General features: G+C 42.3%; 1 protein-coding gene across 5 annotated transcripts in view; it reads right to left on the bottom strand.

Moving 5' to 3' along the window:
• The window catches only part of PLEKHG1 (pleckstrin homology and RhoGEF domain containing G1), a 283,450-nt gene extending 267,372 nt beyond the window's left edge, over positions 1–16,078 (bottom strand). For 4 of the 5 annotated variants that reach the window (XM_075596565.1, XM_075596562.1, XM_075596566.1 and 1 more), the window contains exon 1: positions 15,729–16,078. The gene's annotated coding sequence lies outside the window, so the exon portion shown is untranslated. Of the gene's footprint in view, positions 1–4,745; positions 4,912–15,728 lie in introns of all 5 variants that reach the window. The other variant, XM_075596564.1, reaches the window with a different exon arrangement.
• Between the last annotated feature and the right edge of the window lie 456 nt (positions 16,079–16,534).

Raw genomic sequence — 16,534 nt, 5'->3', positions numbered from 1 at the left:
CAGCGCGCCGCCTGCCTGCAGTGCGGGCGGCCTGACTGAGGGAGGGGGGCCTTAGCCTTACCATGCAGCCCACAACTGGAACAAGCTACCGGAGACTCTCACAGCCGCCACGAGTCTCCAAAACTAAAGCTGTCTCCCATTTTAATCTGGTCTGTAACGGTTACATACGCCTATAATATATTTTATCTCTAACTGTGCATGCAAAGTCTGGTATATAATGTATACCCTGTTCACTTAATGTATCTATGTATTTGTGCAGCCATGTTCACTACAGTTGGAGGGGGAATTGCAGGAGAATGCCGGAGACGCCGCCGCACCACGCCGCACCTCACCGCCACCTGGAGATTTACAGGCTAAACCCGTAGCCAAGTGCCCAAAAGATGGAGTCTCCGGTCAAACCCGGAGAGGTGGCAACCCTGCTTAGATATGCAACCCGGGTTAATACACATGGCTACTCTAGCCAACTTGCCTTTCTCCTTCGCAAGGTACTTTCAATTATTTAATATTAACCCCTTACTTGATTGCAATCATATCTATCCGCTGCCACCACTCAAGAAATATCAAATACATTTGCAGTCTCACATCCCTGTTTGTTATAGAAAACACTATGCACGTAAAGCTGCAGTTCAGTCAATATCCTGCATGTGTGTTTTTTTTAATAAATCAGTTCTGTAGTAAGAAAAAATACTTTTAGCATTTTCTGTTTTTAAAAAAACAACTTTGAAAGACCAATTTTCTTGTATTCTATTTTAACAGCCATTTGCTAAGGCACTGTCCCTTCATGTCCTGTCACCAGCCCTGGCACACCCCATTGTCAGCCCTGCCCTCCCTCTAGCAGATGTCAGTGCAGGAGTGCTCATGAATATTCATGAGCTTCCACTGACTGACAGAAGCAAATAAAAACATATGCCAGCTGTAATTATGTCACCAAATTTCGCCTATCAATACACTACCGACACACTTTATTAAAGTGTGGCCGGTACCGCAAGCCGGGAGATTTCCCGGCTTGCTAGTGGCCGCCCCTCGGCGTGCCGCGCGTCATAGACGCGCGGTCACGCGTCTTCGGGAGCGTGTGCCCCCTGCACGTGCGTCCAGGGGCTCCCCGAGGGAGCCCTGGTGTCCCGCGATCGCGGGACAGCGGCAGGGGGTTCCGGGGGACCCGGCGGACCCGGCAGCGGTAGGGAGAGCGCCCCGATCGGAGGGCGCTCTTCCGCTGCTTCGGCGCGCGCCCGTCACACTCGGGCGCGTGCCAGGCTACTGCTGCGGCCAAGAACGGGCAAATGCTCGAATAAACTTGGCCGCAGCAGTACATGGAGAACGAATTGACTGGCAGCTATGCAGTTCTTTAGGTAATTAGAGATTGCACACATGAAACTATTGAAGTAAAAAAATTCATTTAAAAAAAAAAACAAAAAAACTGAACTGCAGCTTTAACACACACAAATCTGTGTAACAAAATGTGTCAAAAAATGTAAATACTCTACAAAACATACAAAAGTTCATTCAGAGCCCCAAAGCATTACTTAAGAATTGTTTAATATATAAAAATACAGTGCTTAGATTACAGAAATATTATTACAAGAAAACACAATTACAATAAATGCAGAACAGTTTCTTAAAATAAAATGATAAAACAGAAAAAAAAAAATCCCTATACAGTACGTTACCATATGTCATAGGTCTTTACCATAGAGGTCACTGAGTAGAACAGCGGTGCGCAAACTGGGGGGCGCGAGATTTTTTTTGGGGGTGCGGGCGGTTGCAGAGGTCCTGTGCTCTTCCCTTAGGCATTTAAATTAAATGTCGGGAGAGAGCGCGAGGCCTCAGCAACCTCTACTTACCGAGTTTCAGCCGGCTGCAGGATGCGTGACCATGGCAACACGGCGTCAAATGATGCCGCGGGGTCATGTGACGTCACGGTTACCATGGTAACGTGACATCAAATGACGGCCTGGGGTAACGTGACGTGACACGACCCATGGCGTCAATTGGTACGGACGGGGCGCGTCAAAGGACGAGAGCAGGCAATGGAGGGGGGGGGAGCACAAAAAAAAGTTTGCGCACCCCTGTAGAAGAAGATGAAAATTCACATTTCAAAACACGCCTCTTGTTGAATTATAATTTTCATATTACCTGGGTGAAACGTTTGTACCATGTGTTCCTCATTGAAACAACATAAGCCCCACTCCTATCGTAAATCGGCTCTCCTGACATTTTTACGACTTAGAAAACAATTACTTTTCTTCTGACATTCTGCCTGAATATAGAACCACACATAACTTCATTTCTCTAATACTTGGACACGTATGAGTCATGTCAATAGATTCAGGTGAGTTTTCTGAATGTAACAAGACTAATCTTGACAGACTTGCCCCTAAGTTTCAGTGACAAATGAATATCTCTCTTAGGCACCTCTTACCCTTGCAGCATGTGGTATGATTTGAGTCGTCTTATTGCCACGATGCCAAATACTGTATATACCTGTTAGTATCCAGAATAGATGGCGTCACATGATATCCTCATTTTTAATAACGTTCTCCAACTAAGTGTTAACCTGTTTGTCACCTCTCTCTGTGATGCACAGAATGGAACGTTAGTTTCCTTTGAGGCCGGCAGCCCAGGACCTGACCCCCGTGACATTTCACTTTTAGGGGACCATCAGCCCTCTTTGTAGATCATACAGACCGAGAAAGGGTCTCGACATGTCATAAACCTAATATCTCGTATTAAGAGAAACTCACCACAAGATTGATTAAAATACTGCATATTCCCCACCATTTTCATTACTCAGGCAAACACTAATAACAGTAAAAATGTTCAGCATGTGCACCTGTTTAAGTGCTATTAAAATGTAGTAGCAATGTACATTACATCCCTTCAATCTTCTTTTAAATAGATAGCAATGCAATTTCTGCATTAAGACCATTTCATAAAATGTGAATTATAGTTATGCTGTTAAAAACATAAAAAGAAAACTGAATATTTTTAATGGTAGTTACTGTACTTGTGATCAATCATAGTTAATGTTAAGATCTTTACAAAATGTAGATTGTACCAAGGATTTGTACATAGTTCAAGTCTTAACTTTTTGATGATTACTTTCTAACCTCAAATGTACATTTTAATTTAAAAAAAAACCAGGAATTTAAATATGTAGTATGAGGTGCATATCTAATGGAAGTAGTGGGCAGTTCTGTGCATTATTTAAAAATCTCCTCCTTAGGCCTCGGTTATAGTGGGCGCGCGCGCAGCGACGGAGCGCATGACGTCGTGCGCGCCTGTCAGCCGAGCAATCTGTGGACTGACAGCCACAGCGATGGAGAGGTGTGGCCTTGACATCACGAGGCTGGTTCGCTCTCATTGGCTGAACCGCTCATATGACCCGGCCATCTCGCAACCAAAACAAAATAATTTGTCTCCTGAAAAATCTGCCACGTGGTCGCACGCACTATGGCCGGCCCCATAGATCCCCTGCATTTTGTTAGAGCTGCACGCACCGCCGCTCGCACCATGCCCGTGGCCTTACAGTATGAACCAGATATGTTTTTAGAATTGGATGGAGTAGTCTAGCGCAGCGGTGCGCAAACTAGGGGGCGCGACACCCAGGGGGGCGCGAGACTGACTGCGGGGCGCGCGGGGTTTACAGAGGCCCCACGCTCTTCCCGAAGGCACCTAAATTAAGTGGAGCGGTGAAGGCCTCTGTAAACCTTACCTTGGCTGCGGCGGCCTCTTAGACGCGGCGTCAAATGACGCCACGAGGTCATGTGACGTCACGTTGCTATGGAGCCGACACCGGAGCCGAGGTAAGTGGGGGTGCGGAGAGAGGGGAACCGCCGGCAGAGGGGCGCAGGGAAAAAAGTTTGCGCCCCTCTGGTCTAGTGGCTGTCTTTGAAGTGAACCTGGTTCAAGTCCCATTAGCAACATGTGACAAAGCAATTTATTTCCCTCAAAAATTATATTGTAAGGCCTACAAAGCAGGGACTTGTGCCTAACAAACTCCATATACAGTGGTGCATAGCTGCAAATCTCACATAGAGCTTTGGCAGAGAATTCGTTTACATTGATCATTCACATGATGTATGCAACGCTTCCTTCCACTCTTTCTATTAATGGAATCGAAGTTCAAAATAAAATTCATGGTTTTTTTTCAGGCTTTGTGGGCAAAGGATCAGTCATTTTGTGAAGCCCAACATCAATATGTTATTCAAAGTTACAAAGGAAATATTTCACTCATTGTAAAACAACAACAATATAAAGGCTGGGTAGCCTTTAATGTTTTGATATACTGCAAAAAAGGGCATTGTTTCACTTTTTATGGTATAAACCTGAAATTCTGTTTTAACAAGTTACTTGTTAGTGATACTTGAAGCATGACTAACAGCTTGAAAATCTGCCTGAAACCAGAGGCAATTATAGTACACCCAGCAAGATAGTACGAACAAACATCCTTCAATGGCATTCGATACCATTTGCTATTGGAGTACAATTGTAATCGACTACACTTCAAGATCTACATAAGTTATTACTGCATTTCTATTAGATATGCAAAAGATAAAACCATTGGCAGAATTACATTTTGCAGTAAAGCCCTTAGTAAACACATTTAACCTAGGAATGTTTTATCAACATTTGCTGCTGATTAGCAGGGGGATTAGTAAGTGCATGGCTAAATCTAGGCAATGGAAATGTTACTAAAGCTATAAACAAAGAGGGAATTGAGCCAAGACCACCAATACTATACTCACATTTCACTCTATGCAATTGCACTGACAAGTTTTCAATTCAGTTTCTTGAATCCGGAAACAGCCCCACAGATGGCAGATTTAAATAAGACTATGAACTATTCAGTCTGATATGTTGTTACAGCACTTCAGGCTAATTTGCGTCTCTCACCAAAATAGCTTACAGTAACTGAAAAAACAAAAACAAAAAAACGTCTAGTACAAAATTGAAACAATATGTGTGTGGTGATTGCACAGGATTATCATCATGCATTGCGATTGCCAAAAGCGAAAATGTATTTGTGTGTGAAAGCTTAAAAAGAGGATTGACCTCCACACAAATGTAAAATCTCACACCTTTAACCTGAACTTACATATATTGCATATGAATACAATGTAAAAATTCCCGCTAGATGCATCTAGAACCGTCTATGTAAAAGATGTAGCCAGTGAATTCTTCTCAGTTTGAAAATGTTAAAAAGGATGCAGAATTGAAGGTTAATAAAACAAACACCAATGTAAGGGCTAAATTGAGGACAGTTGTCTTACTTATAGATACAAGCCACCTCTCTGATGATAAATATGACGTTACTGTACAAACTATGTGTTTTGGTACTGAGTTAAGCCTGTTAAAGGTGTATGTATCGAAACAAAGTGGTACAATTCTGGGGCAAAACAATCTGCAAATGTATCAAAGAAAAAATCCTATTGATTTATGTTTTTTTCTTTGCTACATACTGTATAGGGCTGTTCTTTTACCCCCAAATTGCACTACTTTTGCCCTTATTTAGGATATGTTTTATCAGACTGAAACAAGTTTCTTACATTTCATCCAAGTGTTAAAAGATGGAATATTAAATTACTGACATACTGCGTAATATTAACAGGGTCAACTGAACACAAAGCGCCCAATAACACCTAAATCGTTAAAACCCTTTCCAGCAATAGTAAAACAATTTCAGAGAAATGACTAATTGGGAAATTCAATATACCTTTAGTTCAAAGCTGTTTGGGCCATTATAGGCCAAAAAACTCTCATTGAGGTCACCGAGTTTGCGGTCTGATAATGGTTCCTGAATGGCCACTTTGGACTATTTAAAATAATAAACTTTATCTAAAATATATTTCTCTTGTTTACATTTTTTTTTATAAAATCCGCTACAGATCATCCTGAGCCCGATCCTTTGTGGTAATTCTGTTCATCTGGTGATCTGCATTCCAGGAATGACACCACCAAATGTTAGATATATTATGGAGCACAATGGTTGTGGTAAAGTTGGATTTGTAATGTTTTTAGGAGGAGATTCACTAAGCGGGGACAGGTGGTATCGGAACTCGATGCCATGTTCACTGCTGTTCAGGTCAATGACCGCTAACTCCAAATCGAGCTCCGAAGCCACTTATCGGAGCTTAGTGAATCCCAGACTTAATGCGCTGAAGAACTATTTTATATACAGCGTTCCTATCATTTACTCAACTGTTATTGAGTAATAACATACAGATGTAGAAAATGTTCTTACTCCCTTTCACACAAAATAAGGCACATTATAATGCGTTATATGACACGTTACCTCCTCAGCTATTGTTTTCAATAGCACTACTGGTAAATAACATGCCAGTGTCAACGCAATGCGTTAACAGGGCCTAAAATGTTAGCAAAATCTGGATTTCCTTTTTATACATTACATGCTGTCGTTCAGGCTCCAGGACATTAACAAGAGGAATGGGCTGTTGGATTCCGCTACAGAGTTGTCTGTACAAATACATGTGCAGTACAATGTGGATAGTTATTATAACCAATAACATGCTAGTAGTCATAACAAAATGCCAATCACAAATATTGTTTCCCTTTTACTTCACTGATTCATTTTTTTTATTTGAAATTGAATGACAGAAACGTTTGCACATATGTCAGACTGTGAAATCGGCTCCATGAATTACAGTAACTCCCAATTTTTTTTTAGCTTGTACGGTGCCCTTATGACGTACTGTATCGGTACGGGATGGGGAACTTGCTCGTTTTGAAGGGGTGATCGGGCTGTGTGTTCCGATGCACCGGCCAGCCTAGTCAAAGCGGACGTGGAGCCCCCCTCCACTTCCATTTACGGTACCTGGGCACCAGCCAAGTCATGTGATCACTCCAGGAGTGATCACATGACACAAAGTGTCAGGCGTCTGGTGGCTCTCTGGTGCTGCTGGATCCCCAGCACTGTAAAGGTTCCATTTCAAGCACACTATTTACAACAATGGTTACTCAGAAGACCCCCACTTTTTTTTTTTTTTTAAGTTGGTGGCAAGCAGGGGGTCCCCGGAACTGAACCGCATTGATTTCAGCTCCGGGGACCCCCTGCTTCCAGAGATACAGGGAATTTGGTTAAAAACAGAGCAGGTGGTGACTGCTCTATTGAATTTGGTGGAGTGTCAACTTTTATACCCGGGGGGAAGGGCATGTAACCCCCCCATAACAGGGCAGGTCTAGGTACTGACAGGCATCACACTATATACATGTAACCCAGTCAGTACCCTCCCCAGGTCTAACTGCCGGTTTAGGCCTGGGCCTAGATAAGTAACATAGTACCCATCCATGCTGAAATTGTAGGCTAGGCCCTGTGCAGGAGTTTAACCCTAACACTGCCTGTTCCTATCAGGTCTTATAGTGTTGAGGCCAGTTGAAGGCTATAGCCAGGGGCACTTGGCTACACACTTATTATAGAAAATAGAGGTTTATTTTAAAGTGTATGTATCCAGGTACCCCCTGGACTACTAAACTTCTCTATAGCGGATGACGTCACGGACGCGCACGCCTCCGCGCGGGCGAAGGCAGCATGGCCTGGGCATGCTGTCTCACACATTTGGGTGGGTTGCTAATTGTGGACACCAGGGTGGTTTGGTGCCCAAGGGCCCCATAGGACATAGGGGGTATAACCCACCAGGTGGGGACACTGGTTGCAGGACATTGTGGGGTTATGGCCCAGATTGGTTCTGTCAGTGAGGCCTGAGTGGTTCTGTCAGTGTTATGATTATTCTTATGCATGCAGAAAACTGCTATTGTTATACTATACCAGTGTATATTAGTTATATAGTGTCCTGCATGGAGTTATCCAACACTGTTAGGATCCCACGCAGGTGGAGGCGTTGTTACCCAACGGATCAGGTACACCCCAGGCTTCCAGCACTGGAGGTTCAGGCCTCCTGTGAGCCGCAGGTAACGCACCACACACAGCGGAGCCGCCATATCTACCAGGGGGTTGGGGAAAGTGCGCTACAAGTGTATTATATTTTCCCTGCAAAATTTGTGATCCACCTGCTTAACGTTAACAAAAATGTGCTTTTTTTTTTGGTGTTGACCACCATCGTTTTTAATAGGAAAAACTAGAGTTAAATCCCAAGACCATCCATTTCACCATGAAACATCTTTTTTTGTGACCCGAGTATCCAGCCCGACTGGTATTAATGAAAATTCTAGAAAAATTTACTTTTTGATTGTTATAAAAACAGCAGTACCCATTACGTTTCTACTGAAAACTGCTAAGAGAGAAAAAAAAGAGAAGAAACTTGAATTCAATCATTTTTCCTATTAGTTTAAACATATTTATTTTAGCAGATTGTTTACTACTGTATTTGCGTGCAAAGCCTGTTCATTCCAATCAGCTTATATTGCCAAGCGGTGCTACAATAAGGACACCTTCTCTGTAACGTGTTGGAGATTCCTCAGGCAAGAAGGGAGTTAAAATATCAATAAGGACGTTTAATGATACACAGAGCACTTGCAATCTATAATAGAATTACATTAGATTGATACAGAACAGGTCCTTTATTTTACTGGCTCACACATTAATATTTGATCATATTTTGCATACTTTCTATCATGTGTAATGGAGCAACATGAAACCGCACTTACACTGCTTTTTGAGCAAGTCGACTCATTTCTAACCATGTCATGTTGCAAGCTTTACCTGTATTAGCATGTTAAATGTTCCATGTTTTTTTTATTTTTAGGTACATGGACAATACAGTATTGTGGAAATCTTATGTCATGCTTTTAAACAAATAGTCTACAATTACTTCACGTAATGCAGATGGCGGAGAGGCATTCTGTGGTTTGTTAGAACTGGGAAACAGCTGACGCAATTATGTTATAAGCAGCAGTTCCCCTGGTTTTTTTTTATCTCCCACCGTTTTCTTTTTGTACCAGTATGGGAACCGGGATCCTCTGCTTACTGAGATACTTGGTGGTAAAAGTAGCATGTTTCAGAAACAAAATGGCAGCTTAAACCTCCTGTATCATCTGTTGTAGCTTCCTATTGGCCCACATCAGGCCGTAAAGTATCTCACGTTTCCCATCCTGCTAACAAAAAGGCGGGACCTGGCAGGAGTGGACAGAATGCTGCTTTAAAGGTGACACGGTGTGCTCATTTGCATATAATTTCCCAGAATCCTTGGCTGTAGTGGAAGCATTGTGCTACGAGTAGGGTTGCCATGTGTCCAGTATTGAACTGGACTGTCCTGTATTTGGACCCTTTGTCCAGAAATTAGAGGTAATACTGGACATGTATGTGTCCGATATTACCTCTCTGGACATAGTGACCTGACCGGCTTGGAGGGCCGCGGAATTTCCAAGGGAGAGAGCAGGGCTGTTGCTAGGGGGCTGTGACATTGCAGCGTCACTTTGTCGCAGTGACGCATCGCCATGGCGACGTGTCATCACAAGGAGAAGATGCGGGAGATGCGGAGCAGGAGGAGAAGCTCCCAGCTCCGGAGAGAGCAGGCGACGCAGTCAGCCAAGTTCCCCGGTCTGCAGAGAACTGCAGGGGGAAAGACGGAGGGGCGTGACGGGGGCGCGGCCGTGACATCACCCGGCAGGTTCGCCCTCATTGGTTGAACCGCCGGGGGGCGTGGCCTAGCGCTCCGTCGCGACTCCTGCTCTCAATTTTCATTAGAGCAGGAGTTTCTGTCGGCGCAGCGCGGCGGCCCCCCTTCGCAGCGGCCTCGGCCCCATTGTGGGGCAGATCTTGTCCCTGCAGCGTCCGCCACAGCGGGCGCTGCAGTAGCCAGCGGGGACTTGGCAGCCAAATATTTGCTTTCAGCATGGTTTGGTTAGCTGAAGGAAGATAATTAGACACTTAATAGCTCAAACACTCATTTTCTGAATGGAGCATCAGATTAAAACAATGTTGGAAAAGGATCTCTTAAAGTAAGTAAAAAAAAAATTAAATGCAGAAAGATGCAGATCAGCGTGGACAGCTGCTTTAACAGGGACCCTGAAAAGGACAATGCATGTCAATGAAGTGTTTCCTTAGCCCTATCCCTTCATATTGTTGAGAAACAAACAGGAAAAGGAGAAGAGGTTAAGGAACATTTTGCTTGTACATCGTCCTGCTCAACACAGTCACAGCCTACAAAAGGGAGACGTTAGAGGAAGTCTATTTACGGCTCTTTATAATATTCAATGCAGCCACCTTCTAATTTCTTGGGAAGATTTAGGCCACATTCAAATGTTAAGCGAGAGGCTTAATTTGTTGAACATCACTCTTTTTCGAGTAGAGGAAATGAAACTCGTCCCATCTCACCATATTTACAAACTTTTTTAATTGCTTTTATCCTAGGTGGGAAGAAAGGGGTCTTCAGAGCTGAACTGTGTTAATTTAATCTCCAGGGGGCACATGCTCCCTGAGATATATACCTCCGAATGAGCTGCCGGTAGCAGCTTCAGCTGGGCAAGGACTATGGCTGTTTAAAGGTCCCGCATCACACTGGAACAAAGGAGGCCACAACATCATCCCTTGCGACATGTTATTGACCCATGAGATGCGGGACATTTAAATAGGCATAAGATACAGGTATCACCTTTAGAGATGTGTATTTTAGGGATCAGAGAGTCCCAGAAGCTGAATTTAACATGGTACAGCTCTGGAGAACACCTGCTTCACACTTAAGGAGCGTAAATACAAATTATTTTAACTGAAAATGGTTCGATAAACATAATCACTGATATTGTTCATTTATCACTTCATTGTATCATGAGACGGACTGCACTATTAAAGAGTTTACAGCTCTAATGAAAATAGTTAAATACCCCTTCCTAAAGTCTCTCCAAAACCCAAAGTCATCCACCTCACCGATTCAATTGACTCCACTATCAGAACCATCACCATGCCACCGACCAGACTAAATCCAGAGACATGAGCCCAACCAAGCAACCTCTCAATGCACCTAGCCCAAGGTCTGACCATAATGTACCCATCCCTGCCCACCACAAAGACATCTTAACAATGACTCTATACAGTATGTAACCACACCTTTGTTTTACCAACAAATGTACAGTGCCCTGGATAAGGGCGCTATATTATGTTATAAATAAAATAAATGGTTGTAACATATTACAATATAAAGCAATACCAGTCCCTCAATCAGCAAAACCAGTGTTTCCACTGCCATTTACCATAGCAGTGCATTTCAACCCATTTTCCATGGAATATTGGGGTTCTGTGTGAGATACCCAAGAGGTAAGGTTACCAAGTTTCAAACAAAGGAGGCAGTGACAATTGTGATAATTGACATCAACTACCTGTATGAAACTACATAAGGCTGCGTCCCCGCTTGCATGGACCGCGCTCATGCTTGAGAACGGTGACGTCACCAGCTCTCTATGTATGAGCGCCGGGAGTCCTGTCTATTTTGCAAGTGCACGCGTGGGGGCATTGGGGGCATGTTGAGCACGCTTCAATCTCACTTTTTTTTGTCTCCTCAAGCGCCAAGCTTGGGAGAACGTGCATGCCTGCACCATGTGAGCGGGGACGTCAACATAAAGAGTAGAAGAAGTAAAAGCGGCAAGTGCCGAGCGCACAGCACGCTCAGTGGGGATGCAGCCTAAGAATGGGGTTGGCACTGTGGCGGTGGGAGGCTAGCAAGCTGTTTCTGCAATCACATTTGGGTAACCTTTTTACAGTCATCTGATCAGATGAGAAGTATTTACAAATCAGGGAGAGTTAATAGGTCTAAACTTGCATATGTTTACCTTTTTAGTCCACAGCCTCCTTGTATCTCCAGGCCACAATTGCCCTCTACTACAATCAGTCAAAATCATTGAAAGGCAAGTAGCCTCCAAATTCAGGAGATATGTATGTATGTATGTATATGTATATATATATAGTTATGGTGGGTGAGTAAGGCGACAAAAAATCTGTCGCCTTTTTCACCCACCATAACTTAAAATGTGTATGGTTAACCTAGCCAGCCTTGAAAATTGCAAAGCCTGTACAACCAACCTCACACTGATGAGACCCATTAAGGTTGAAACATGTCTGTGAGTGGTTTGACTGGCTTTACATCTAATCCCATGCTGTGCTTAAATATATATATATATATTCTACAAGTTTCCCATGTAAAATGCAATATGACCACTGGCATCATCCAATAGGAAGCTGCACTCAATAACGTTGCATCTTCCTAATGGCCAGTGGAGCTTTGGCGGTGATATTGTTTCCACAATTCCAAACACTGATGCTGAGCCTCGGAAAACTGGATTCCAGCAGTGGATTAAAATGGTCTACAAAGACTGTCAAAGAAGCCAACCAAACAGGAGAAATATCCATAACCACTTCATTTTCTGGTCCTTAAAAAAAATAATAAATGTTTATTTTTTTATAACTTAAATTTTTATTGAAGTTATTCAAGGTGGGGTACAGAAAAGAATAAGGAATAGGAGGAGGAGCAGAAATCATAAGGGAGGGGACGACGACCGTATATATTGCGTACATCACACGATATGGATTACATATGTTACATAACTGATCTCTCGTGTTTGACCTTTACCCTTGGGCGCTCAGAAATTAGGTCTTGCACTGTGGGTCATGTTAGTCTCTTGGTACCGTGTTGTGTGGTAGCTTGGCGTGGACCGGCCCCTCAATGGTCCTGGGCCAGCCTAGTTTTACCTCTTCCTCCTGGGACGAGTACTCATGTGTTGGCAAAATGGCACCTATCATTTTTAATGAACCAGACCAGTTGTTTTCAAACTTTTTTCTCTCGGGGCACTCCTCATCACAGTGTTCAGATACTGAGGCACCCCTACAATGTCTTGTATATAATGTATACCTTGTTCATTTATGTAACTGTATTTGTAACCATGTATTATTTTGTTTTACTCTGTGCCCAGGACATACTTGAAAACGAGAGGTAACTCTCAATGTATTACTTCCTGGTAAAATATTTTATAAATAAATAAATAATAAATACAATAGGACAGGGTCACAGAGAACAAAGAGGCAAAGAGTTACAGGAGACAGAGACAGTCAGAGGGGCGAGTCACAGGAATCAGAGGGGACAGAGGATCACAGGAATCAGAGGGGGCAGAGAGTCAGAGGGGTTAGAGGGTCATAGATTCAGAGGAGTCAGAGAGGGAAGAGAGTGCAGGCAGGGAGTTAGAGAAGTTAGAGGGGGCAGGGAGGCAGAGGGGCAAGGAGTCAGAGTGGGCAGAGTAATGGAGCCAATCAGGACAGAGGAAACTGCCCTGCTCTTCGAGACCAGGGAAATCTTGCAGCACCCGTTTGATCCTCTCACGGAACGCCAGGGTGCCGCAGAACCCCGGTTGGGAAACACTGAACTAGACTGTCTCATCATATGAGTTTAGCTTTAAATGTATCTTTGATGCTGCTTTAATACTGAATACAAGTGACCTACCAGACACGCCTGCATGTGCCCAAAATTTGTTCTGGGCACAGATACTACCAGACAAGTACCCAGATCCAAGGCATAGTGTAGTCTCTGGCTGGGGAGGGTACCCCTGGCCAATTTAGTATGGCTAAAGAAGACCTGTGAGATTTTTAATGTACCAAAGCATAGGTGGTGTAATTCTGGGACAAAGAACAAAAAAATCATATTGGAAACAATTGGATTTGTTTCGTTAATACATCTGGTGTCATTTTTTGCTGCATAATTGCACGAGTTTTGCCTTGATGCATAGGCCCCTCTTTAATATACCGTGCTGCATTAGAGTTCAGCTCATTCATATAAATGGAGCTAAAATTGTATTCTGTGTAGACGGCTCCGCAGCATATTGAAGGGCCAGAACAAAATATTTTCCTCTATATAGAGAAAACCAAATATGAACAATAAGAGGTTGATGGCAGAAGAACGTAATAAAATTGGCCACAAAGATTGCCCTTAATTTGCCTAGATCTTGTAAATGTTATTTTCACAAAATGCTTATGCTGTCTCCTTTGCTGCAGTTAGCGGTTTCAGATATACTCGTGGCTCAAAATGCAGAGACAGAACACAAAAACAAAGAAATATACGGAAAACAATGCATATGGAGAGAGCAGAATACTGTAGGTTAACCACAGGAATGTACATTGAGCATAACATATTTTTATTGGCTAAGAAAAATGTAAATGTATATTTGTATCGACTAAGAATGTAAAATACTTTATCCTTATGTTGTGCATAAAAATACAATACAGCCGCAGTCAATAATGTTGATAGCCAAACACTTGCTGTGAAACTCATGCACACTTATTACTTGTGTCTTCACTTCCCACCTTTTTAGATTGTAAGCTCCTTTGACGGGGTCTCCTTCCTATTGCCTTACCATGCATGTACTCTTTTGTCATTCGATGTTAGTGTCCTCCATCAAACATTGTACTGCACTATGGAATATGTTGGTGCCATACAAATAGATGATGATGATAATAATAATAATAATAATAATAATAATAATAATAATAATTAATGCCATGGGTGAGTTTACATCTTAGTAACTTAGAACAATGTATTTGCCCAGAGGCCACAGTGAGCGTGGACTGCATCTTCTGCATGATACTCCAACGCCTTAGTTAAAGGACTAATAATATCCTTCAACCCTTTGCTTCTGGAAGGGCTCATGATACCGTACACTGCAGAGAAAGAGTTAATAATCATCTAGTTCATCTTTAACTCAGTAAAGCTGCCTTGCAAACACAAACACCTTGTCATAGACAATAAAAATAAAGTAAGTCATAATCTTTTATGTGAGACAATGCATTTGCATTCATTAAACATCTCTCCTAAACTTTCAGCAGAGATTACATGAGTCAGGGTTACTTTGTGCCAACCAGATAACAGACTGCAACTGTACCAATTACTGCATGTTATCAATACAGAAAGAATACAAGCACAACTCTCAGCTTCTGTACGAGTTCATTCCAAAACTATAAATTATATATATATATATAATTTTTTTTTTTTTTTTTTTTTTAAGCCAGTGACGGTAAATGTATTTATGGAGAGTTTAACGGAATTCCATGAGCAGTAAAAAATACAAACATCATGAAATAAGTCTGTGTACCTGCCTATCTAAAGTAAAATCAAACACCTGAGAAATACATGGGATTTCACGATGTTATTCGTGTAACTGTGATAGTGTCGATTGGGGCACAAGCACACAAAACTTCCATTGAAGTTATAGGGATATTTTTTATTGGCACTATTGCAGTTTAATTGAATAACCCCCATGTGTCAAAGCAATTGAAAAATATGATCGGGGCATTATCGCATGTAAACTCCAATTGAAGTCAACGAGGCTGAAGTCTCAGTTTAACCCCATAGACCTTAAAAACAATAATGGCAGGTATCAAATTCTGCAACTCTGTCCCTGTCAACTTGTTTCGCATCACAGAAACTCTGCCAGGTCTAATGCAGCATTAACTTCATGTGCCAATGTTCTGAGTCAAATGTAGACATTCTGATGAACAGGCTTACGTTTTAAACAATTGCTGCGTGCCAAAGAGCACTGTACTTTGCACCAGTAACACCCATGTTATATGCTGCAGTAAAGCAAGCCAAGACCTGTCAGTTTGAAGAAATCCACTGATCTCCAACCTCCACCATAACCACTTCGCCAATAATACCCAACGCATTCCATAAACAATACCAAGTGAATAACAGCATATTCATCAGTTGAAACTAAAGAAATCACTTCTATGATGACTATCAGCTGCATAACACATAATAGAGACAGAAACTAAGATTTACCTTTTTATGATCAACGCTTCATCCATATATTCCACCTTCTAGAGAAAGTCACTATGACAAATTGCAGAGCTACAGAACGGGACAAGCCTCTTTTCTTCAGCAATAATAATTCACTCCAGCAAGAAAGAAAATGCAAAGTCTGGGATAAGGTGCCTGTTTAAATCCTCAACCAAGCAAGCTTTCTGTGGTCTCCTCGTATTGCTAGAATATAACATGCTTATGCTTTCCAACACAGCTGCCTCCCTATCCCATAGCACATTCTACCATGCAGTCTCTGTTACTGATTGTGTCCCTCTAATAACTGTAGCCCTGCCTTCTCCTCCTGCTGCAGCTGATCCACTCCTACCCCTCCTTTTCCTTCCCTTCCACTCCCCAGCTAAGGGTTGAGGCTGTAGGATATGTCTTTGGACAACTGCCAATTTAGAGCAGTCGAATTACTCCTCCAGACCTTGAAAAGTCAACCACTGTTTTCAGGCATATACATAATACAGCACTTTTTTTTCTCTCTCAAGAGCAGTTCTGCTTTAACCATTTCATTGTCAGAATGATCTGACAGACTTATTCAGTTAATGTTGTGTGTTGTTATTCAGTACACAATAAAAAATATGTGCCAGGTTAATAATTTTATTTGTGCTCAGCAAATTCTGTCTAAATTACTATTCATTTGTTATTGCTAATTTACTATAAACTGCATTATATTATTATGCTTCAGTATTTGGGTCAGTTTTCTATGCACCATTACAATAGATAGGGATTCTGGTTTTCACTGTTTTGTTTTTTGTGAAATCAGTATTTTTTTTTCCCCC

This window comes from Ascaphus truei, chromosome 4 (genome assembly GCF_040206685.1).
Source record: "Ascaphus truei isolate aAscTru1 chromosome 4, aAscTru1.hap1, whole genome shotgun sequence".
NCBI lineage: Eukaryota > Metazoa > Chordata > Amphibia > Anura > Ascaphidae > Ascaphus > Ascaphus truei.
Note: the sequence above shows the minus strand (reverse complement) of the source record. Positions and strands in the feature narration are given on the sequence as shown.